We start from the raw sequence: 8,666 nt of genomic DNA, 5'->3' as shown, positions 1-8,666 counted from the left end.
CATATTTTGAGCAACTTACTCATGTGTCAACCAATGGTGGTAATGATGTTCCTTCTAGTCCGCCATTGATTGAAGAAATATCTACGAATGCTGGCAATGAACTTGAGATTGAAAACCTTGAAGTCCCATCTACACAAGTTAGTTGTCTTGAGCTAGTTGAGAAGGAAGACAAGGGAAACAATGCGCTGACTTTGGGAAACAATGCGAGGGCTTATTTTTCTAACGAACTTACCTTTGTTATGTTTAGCTTTTCTTCTTTTATACAGGTTAAGCAAGGAGAGATTGAGTTGATCATGGCATGTTCTATCCCTATATCCATTGGCGAATATCAGAATTTTCATGGAGTTTGCATCTTAAGTGTTGTATCCCTTTACTATCCATTGATATACAACTTCACCCATGAGCTTGCTTTGCTTGTTGGGAGGAGTAATGAAGTTTCAAAGGGAGTCCTTGCACTTGAATTTTGTCCTTTGCCTCCTTACCATTTTGCAACAAGTGTCCCAAGTGATGATCAATCTAATGAAGTCGATCATGTTCAAAGTGTTGTTCAGTTTCTCAGTTGCATTATGGAGGATCCAAGAAGATGTGAGCTTGCTGCCAATGTACCATACATTTTACCTTGCATCATGGAACCGAAGCTATATGCGTTATCTTCGAGGAGTCGTTGGAGTAAAGCCTTGAGTTTTTCATGGCTGATTGTGAGCATTTTCAAGCTAACCAAGAGACATGTGCACCAAATTATAATAATCATGACGTATGCAAGTATCATTCATTCTAAGAGAGCCAATATGTGGAGATTTGAGGTTTCATCCTGCCAACTCTTGTTAGTACCATTCATTTCCAACCACGATTTGAGGACAAATCTTTTTCAAGAGGAGGGGAATGATATGAAATATGGGCTGCTTATGGGCCATGTTTCGGGCTGCAAGAGAATGAATCTTTTAGTAATAGTTTAGTAGTTTATTTTTCAGATTTCTATTTTATTTGGTAGGAATAAGTTCGGTCCAAGACCTCATGTTGAGTTGGATCCGATTTATAGAGTCTAGACTCACTATTATTTAAGTTGGTGAATTAGCTTTTATTGGGTTATGTTGGGCCAGCTTTATAAGCTGACCATTAGTTAGCCTTAATTGTGATTGTGATTGGTGAGTCATTAGTTAGTTCCTTTTCCTTACTAGATTAGGGTTTTACTTGTAGCCTATATAAGGCACCACATTACGTTATTAAAAGGGAGATAGACTTTTATGATAAAAATATTGAGAGAGTTTTCTCCATAGCTTTCGAGCAACCCTTGAACAACTTAGAGTTATACTTTAGTGTTCTTGTTCGGCTTATCAATTCAAGAATCGCACTTGAATTGTGGCGCCTTCTACACTTGCCTGAGGTTCACAAATTCGTTTGATTACGGGTTGAGATAGTATCAACAAGTTCGTAGTCACGGGGATTAGAGGGGTCGTAGGGTTTCCGCTGCCACCGTATCTTGCACCCGACGTCAAATCCAACAAGTGATCTTGGGTCGCGAATCTTCTCACCAACGGGATTCGTATCAGTTTGTCATTTGTTGAATTGCCGTCGCCATTTGGTCCCCGGCTTCAACTCTCGGTCCTTGCTCTTGTTCAGCTATTGTTTCCCTTTCTTCTCTTGGCTCTTGGGCTCGCTTAGCTCCACGGCCAAGACCACATCCATCCACGACTACGTCTCCCTCCATATTTTTTTCCCTCTCTCTTTTCTTTTCTTTCCAAAAGGTAATTTAATAAATAAACGAAGTAAATTGACTAAAATAACAAATTCTAACACACCAATTATACAAACAAACATATACACGACATGATACAACATATACACAAAGAGACATATCAAGTTAGTCAGATACTCAAAAGCAGTCACGATTACACACGTAGGTATTAACATACCACAAACAAAAGTCATGTAGTAACAATACAAGGGCAAATCAAAAGAAAAGGTGATATCGTCCCAGTTTCAGGTAAAATTACCCCGTCCGGTCTCTCACGTCACTTTCTATCCAACTAAACGTCCGTTGACCTCTTGTACTCATTCTAGCCAAACGAAGCCTATTCATGTTCCCAAAATGCAAGTCTCAAGTACTTAGCATCGCCTAAACTCTAGAGTACTCGGGCACGAGAATTCGAAATAAGATAATTCACATCTCGAGCTGGCCAGTCCCAAGAGTAAACTATCTACAATCGAAATTCCTACCTGACGTACCTATCTATGATACTCGGATACCACGAGAAAGATTTAAGGCCTATCACAGTCACAATTCATAGCTTATGCTCGAACGAGCACTTAGTCCTTCATACTTATTCACCACTTAGTCCAGGCTCACTCCGCGCAGAGACCACGCGAAACAGGCTCTGATACCAACTGTGACAGCCCCACCTCCCCCTAAGGCGAACCAAAGGGTTTGGCGGACCGCCTACCCAACTCTCGCCGGGACTCAGTCGTTCACTTTAGTCCTCAATTAAAATCGGACTAAAACCACAGGAATAAATATAGCAACAATCCAAAACTTAAAGCGAAACTTATATACATTTCTATCTCAAAAGGGAGTACAAATATCGAATATACAAAGGTTCTCAATTCGTCATACATCCAACCCGTGCCAAGCACTAGGGCGAGAACCATTACAAAATTTAGAGATCTAGACTAAGCTAGTCTACACAAAGCTCCCGTTCTGCCTCGCCTTCCCCTGTTAAGGAAAACAACTAAAGGGATGAGCTAAAAGTTTAGTGAGGTTCCGAACACATAATCAAACAATAAAGCCAATGCATTAACCATAGATAACCAATAATTCAGGAAACATTTACAATGGAAAGCGATAATAACACATTCATTAAAAGGATACGTGCTCACAGGGAGCCATTCATTCATTCTCCTTTCATTCCCTTATTCCTCCAATCATTTGAAAATGCTTTTTTGTAAGTAAAACCCCTCATTTGCATTGACATTCGTTCATTCATTTCATTCACCCCCTCCTGGACGCTGGCCAGGCTCCACCAAACTACAAGGTAATTCTCGAGTATACCAAACATTCACTCAGGGTCACCAAATCGCCCTACCGAGTCCGCTTCTGGCTCGAATCGATCAGTAACGAAGGGCAGGGCCCAGTTTAGCCAAAAGGCTTACATTCATGCACAAGTAACGTTTCAATCATTGAATCATTGAAAATTTCACATTCATTTAGGTCGAGTGCGATAAAGTACACACTCGCCTAGAAAACTCGTTTTGGCAAGCATTAAGAGCACTTAACACATTATCAACAATTACAACAAGCCATGAAGTCAAGGAAAGTATAACAAACAAGGAACACTCACCAATTTACGCAAAATAACGTCCAAAATATCCCTCCGGATAATAACCTCAGTCACCGATGAAACCTAAGATTAAGCAAGAGAGAATATTACAGTGCATCTAGCAAAACAACTAGGTGAAATCGAAGAAAATCCGACTAACTACGAGTAGAACGTATAAAGATGACTTTCAAGTGAAAAGAGGGTATTTGGATCTGTGGGCGGAAATAACTAGGGTTTCATAAACCAAACGCAAAACTAAACTCAAAAGGGTTATAAAATTTCCAACGGAAAACACTTGGACCAAAGACAATCAGTACCCAAATAGATAGGATAAGGAAATATTCTTTCTGAATCGTTGATGTGACTCAAAATCAACTTATAATCAAGTAAACATTATATACAATTGTCGTGATGAAAATCACGTGAGAAGGAGGACAAAATACCTTAATTTCACATTTAAAACCTCACTTGAAAGTAGTTTTCTCGTAGCCGAGAAAACCCTAATTCATATCTCTTTATTTTGGGAAGGAGTAAGTAAACATTTGGAGTTTCAAATTGAAGAGGTATCATGTTTAAAAATGGTAAAACGGTCATGATATTCACCAAGCGGAAATATAGGAGTTCAAATAGAAAGTAGCTTCTCAAACACCCTTCGAGAGCACCAATGTAGTTTTCCATGAAATACGCCCAACTTGACACAAAACACATTTCCAAAACCACTTTAACTCACTCACATTACAAGAGAATAAATGGACGGCATTTCCCCTTAAATTCTTCACTTTCACCCTACAATCCAAAACCAATTCTCACGGCAATTTAACCACAATCACACATACGGTTAACAAGCAATAAAATACATCCAATTAGGCCACAATATCCTTCAATCAAAGCTAATTAGAAGTTTAAAAGCCAACCATATGAAAACCCCCAAATCAAAACCCTAGAACCGGAATTTATCCCCACAAGCAAAAATTTTCCGCAAACAATCGCAATTAACACATACAAGTTCCATTTAACACCATCTCAATCCATCAATCCAAGGCCAATCCATGATTATCATATAAAATCAGAAAAATTCCCAATAAATCAGAAATTGGACAAACTCCATTTAAATTCATGAAACCAACCACAATATAGCATCTTTAACCTTTACAATCCACCAATATACCATTATTAAAACAAAATAGGAACTTTCTTAGCAACTCACCTTATAACTCAAGAAAGGTAGGGACTTAAAGCTTCCCTTCCAAAAACAACTCCACTATCACCTTTACCCCTTCGTAGCTAGCCCTTGTACGGAGTAGTTTGAAAATACAATGGTGAAATCTCAAGATTTGAGTGAAAATTGAATTTAGGAAATGAAGAACTTTCTTTCTTCTCTCTATGGTGCACGGCTGAGCTAAGGAAGAAATGATGATATTTTGGGCCAAAAAACAGTATAAAATGGAAGGAAACAGGCGGTCGAAGTTGGTGGCCGCCTGCGACACGTCACAATCCGGCCGGTTTCTGGCCGGATTCCTGGCCGGATACAGGGCAAAGGCGAAACCAATTTTTTTTCAAAACCCTTAAACAATCCAGCCAACAATCCGACCAAGATCTGGCCGGATTTGCGGCCGGATTTGGTACCAAGCATTTTCAACAGAAATTTCTTTTCCAAACTCACACGCCGCGTTCGTCCGTACTCCCAATAAAGATATATATATAATCTCGCGCAAATACACTCAATGTACACAACCACACGCTCACATTTAGAATGAAAACCTTTCTTAGAAAACTTGGTTAGCAAATTTTCATTTTAAAAAGGAAGTGAGAATAAACAAATGCGGAGAAAATGTGATATTTTTAGGGTTCTCACACTCTCTCCCCCTTAAGAAATTTCGTTCTCGAAATTTTTTACCTTCATATGCCTCAGACGAGTCCGGAACTTGTTGGTTATCTAAAGCATATACTTTTGCCGGTTCACTTGTTCGGTTCCCTCTTTCATTCGCTTGTTTTGATTTAGTGCCCTCCAGTTGCTGAGCACTACTTTCACGAGACTGTTTTCTCGGACAGTTGTTAACCTGGTGGTCACCACTTCCGCAAATCAAACACTTCTGCCCTTTCCGGCAATAATCATTCTCGGTGTGATTGGTCTTTCCACAGTAGCCACAAGTCAAGTGAGAAGCCATCTTTCGGCTTTCTTGAGAAATCTCCTCATGTCCGATTTGGCTTCCTTTTGTAGACCTTTCATCTACCGCCCCTAATGTCCATGGTGGGCGGGGTAACGGGTTCATTTTCTGCACTTTAGAAGGTGCTATCGTTTCACTAGGTTCCTCAATCACACTACCAGCTGCACCTCTTTTTCGAGTTTGGGATGCTTTTACCTGTGCCTTTGCATTCTCAATTCGTTGGGCTTTCTCAAGGGCCTCCGCAAACGTATTAACCTGAACCGCCGCTAGAGCTTCTTGAATTTCCAAATTCAATCCCTGTATAAACCGTCTCACTCTTCTCTGTTCCGTGGCCACTAATTCGGAAGCGAACTTGGATAGTTTAGTAAATTTCGTTTCATATTCAGCCACACTCAAGGTTCCCTGGCGTAGCCTAATAAATTCATCCTCCCTCCTTTCTTGGACTAAAGGTGAGAGGTATTTCTCGTTAAATTCTCTTATAAAGTTCGCCCATGTCCATACAGTCCGTTCTCTTTCCCACTTTGCTTTAATCAGATTCCACCATGCTCGGACCGGTCCTTCAAATTGAAATACAGCAAAGTTCACTTGTCTTTGCTCAGTGTAGTTTAAAGCTGCAAAGATGTTGATCATGGCCTCCAGCCACTGTTCAGCTACATCCGGATCAGACCCTCCAAGGAATTTCGGAGGAGCAAACTTCTGAAACCTCTCAAGAGCCCGATCTTCTCCTATTTCAGGGTTCTGGGGTTGATTCACAGGTATTTGACCTTGTTGGTCCACCAACCTTGCTAAAATGTTTGTCATTTGTTGAATTGCAGTCGCCATTTGTCCCCGGCTTCAACTCTCGGTCCTTGCTCTTGTTCAGCTATTGTTTCCCTTTCTTCTCTTGGCTCTTGGGCTCGCTTAGCTCCACGGCCAAGACCACATCCATGACTACGTCTCCTCTCCATATTTTTTTCCCTCTCTCTTTTCTTTTCTTTCCAAAAGGTAATTTAATAAATAAACGAAGTAAATTGACGAAAATAACAAATTCTAACACACCAATTATACAAACAAACATATACACGACATGATACAACATATACACAAAGAGACATATCAAGTTAGTCAGATACTCAAAAGCAGTCACGATTACACACGTAGGTATTAACATACCACAAACAAAAGTCATGTAGTAACAATACAAGGGCAAATCAAAAGAAAATGTGATATCGTCCCAGTTTCAGGTAAAATTACCCCGTCCGGTCTCTCACGTCACTTTCTATCCAACTAAACGTCCGTTGACCTCTTGTACTCATTCTAGCCAAACGAAGCCTATTAATGTTCCCAAAATGCAAGTTTCATGTACTTAGCATCGCCTAAACTCTAGAGTACTCGGGCACGAGAATTCGAAATAAGATAATTCACATCTCGAGTTGGCCAGTCCCAAGAGTAAACTATCTACAATCGAAATTCCTACCTGACGTACCTATCTATGATCCTCAGATACCACGAGAAAGATTTAAGGCCTATCACAGTCACAATTCCTAGCTTATGCTCGAACGAGCACTTAGTCCTTCATACTTATTCACCACTTAGTCCAGACTCACTCCGCGCAGAGAACACGCGAAACAGGCTCTGATACCAACTGTGACAACCCCACCTCCCCCTAAGGCGAATCAAAGGGTTTGGCGGACCGCCTACCCAACTCTCGCCCGGACTCAGTCGTTCACTTCAGTCCTCAATTAAAACCGGAATAAAACCACAGGAATAAATATAGCAACAATCCAAAACTTAAAGCGAAACTTATATACATTTCTATCTCAAAAGGGAGTACAAATATCGAATATACAAAGGTTCTCAATTCGTCATACATCCAACCCGTGCCAAGCACTAGGGCGAGAACCATTACAAAATTCAGAGATCTAGACTAAGCTAGTCTACACAAAGCTCCCGTTCTGCCTCGCCTTCCCCTGTTAAGGAAAACAACTAAAGGGATGAGCTAAAAACTCAGTGAGGTTCCGAACGCATAATCAAACAATAAAGCCAATGCATTAACCATAGATAACCAATAATTCATGAAACATTTACAATGGAAAGCGATAATAACACATTCATTAAAAGGATACGTGCTCACAGGGAGCCATTCATTCATTCCCTTATTCCTCCAATCATTTGAAAATACATTTTTGTAAGTAAAACCCCTCATTTGCATTAACATTCATTCATTCATTTCATTCACCCCCTCCTGGACGTTGGACAGGCTCCACCAAACTACAAGGTAAAACTCGAGTATACCAAACATTCACCCAGGGTCACCAAATCGCCCGACCAAATCCGCTTCTGGCTCGAGTCGATCAGTAGCGAAGGGCAGGGCCCAGTTCAGCCAAAAGGCTTACATTCATGCACAAGTAACGTTTCAATCATTGAATCATTGAAAATTTCACATTCATTTAAGTCGAGTGCGATAAAGTACACACTCGCCTAGAAAACTCGTTTTGGCAAGCATTAAGAGCACTTAACACATTATCAACAATTACAACAAGCCATGAAGTCAAGGAAAGTATAACAAACAAGGAACACTCACCTATTTACGCAAAATAACGTCCAAAATATCCCTCCGGATAATAACCTCAGTCACCGATGAAACCTAAGATTAAGCAAGAGAGAATATTACAGTGCATCTAGCAAAACAACTAGGTGAAATCGAAGAAAATCTGACTAACTACGAGTAGAACGTATAAAGATGACTTTCAAGTGAAAAGAGGGTATTTGGATCTGTGGGCGGAAATAACTAGGGTTTCATAAACCAAATGCAAAACTAAACTCAAAAGGGTTATAAAATTTCCAATGGAAAACACTTGGACCAAAGACAATCAGTACCCAAATAGATAGGCTAAGGAAATATTCTTTTTGAATCATTGATGTGACTCAAAATCAACTTATAATCAAGTAAACATTATATACAAATGTCGTGATGAAAATCACGTGAGAAGGAGGACAAAATACCTTAATTTCACATTTAAAACCTCACTTTAAAGTAGTTTTCTCGTAGCCGAGTAAACCCTAATTCATACCTCTTTATTTTGGGAAGGAGTAAGTAAACATTTGGAGTTTCAAATTGAAGAGGTATCATGTTTTAAAATGGTAAAATGGTCATGATATTCACCAAGCGGAAATATAGGAGTTCAAATAGAAAGTAACTTCT

Source organism: Coffea eugenioides, chromosome 5, assembly GCF_003713205.1.
Source record: "Coffea eugenioides isolate CCC68of chromosome 5, Ceug_1.0, whole genome shotgun sequence".
Lineage (NCBI taxonomy): Eukaryota > Viridiplantae > Streptophyta > Magnoliopsida > Gentianales > Rubiaceae > Coffea > Coffea eugenioides.
Note: the sequence above shows the minus strand (reverse complement) of the source record.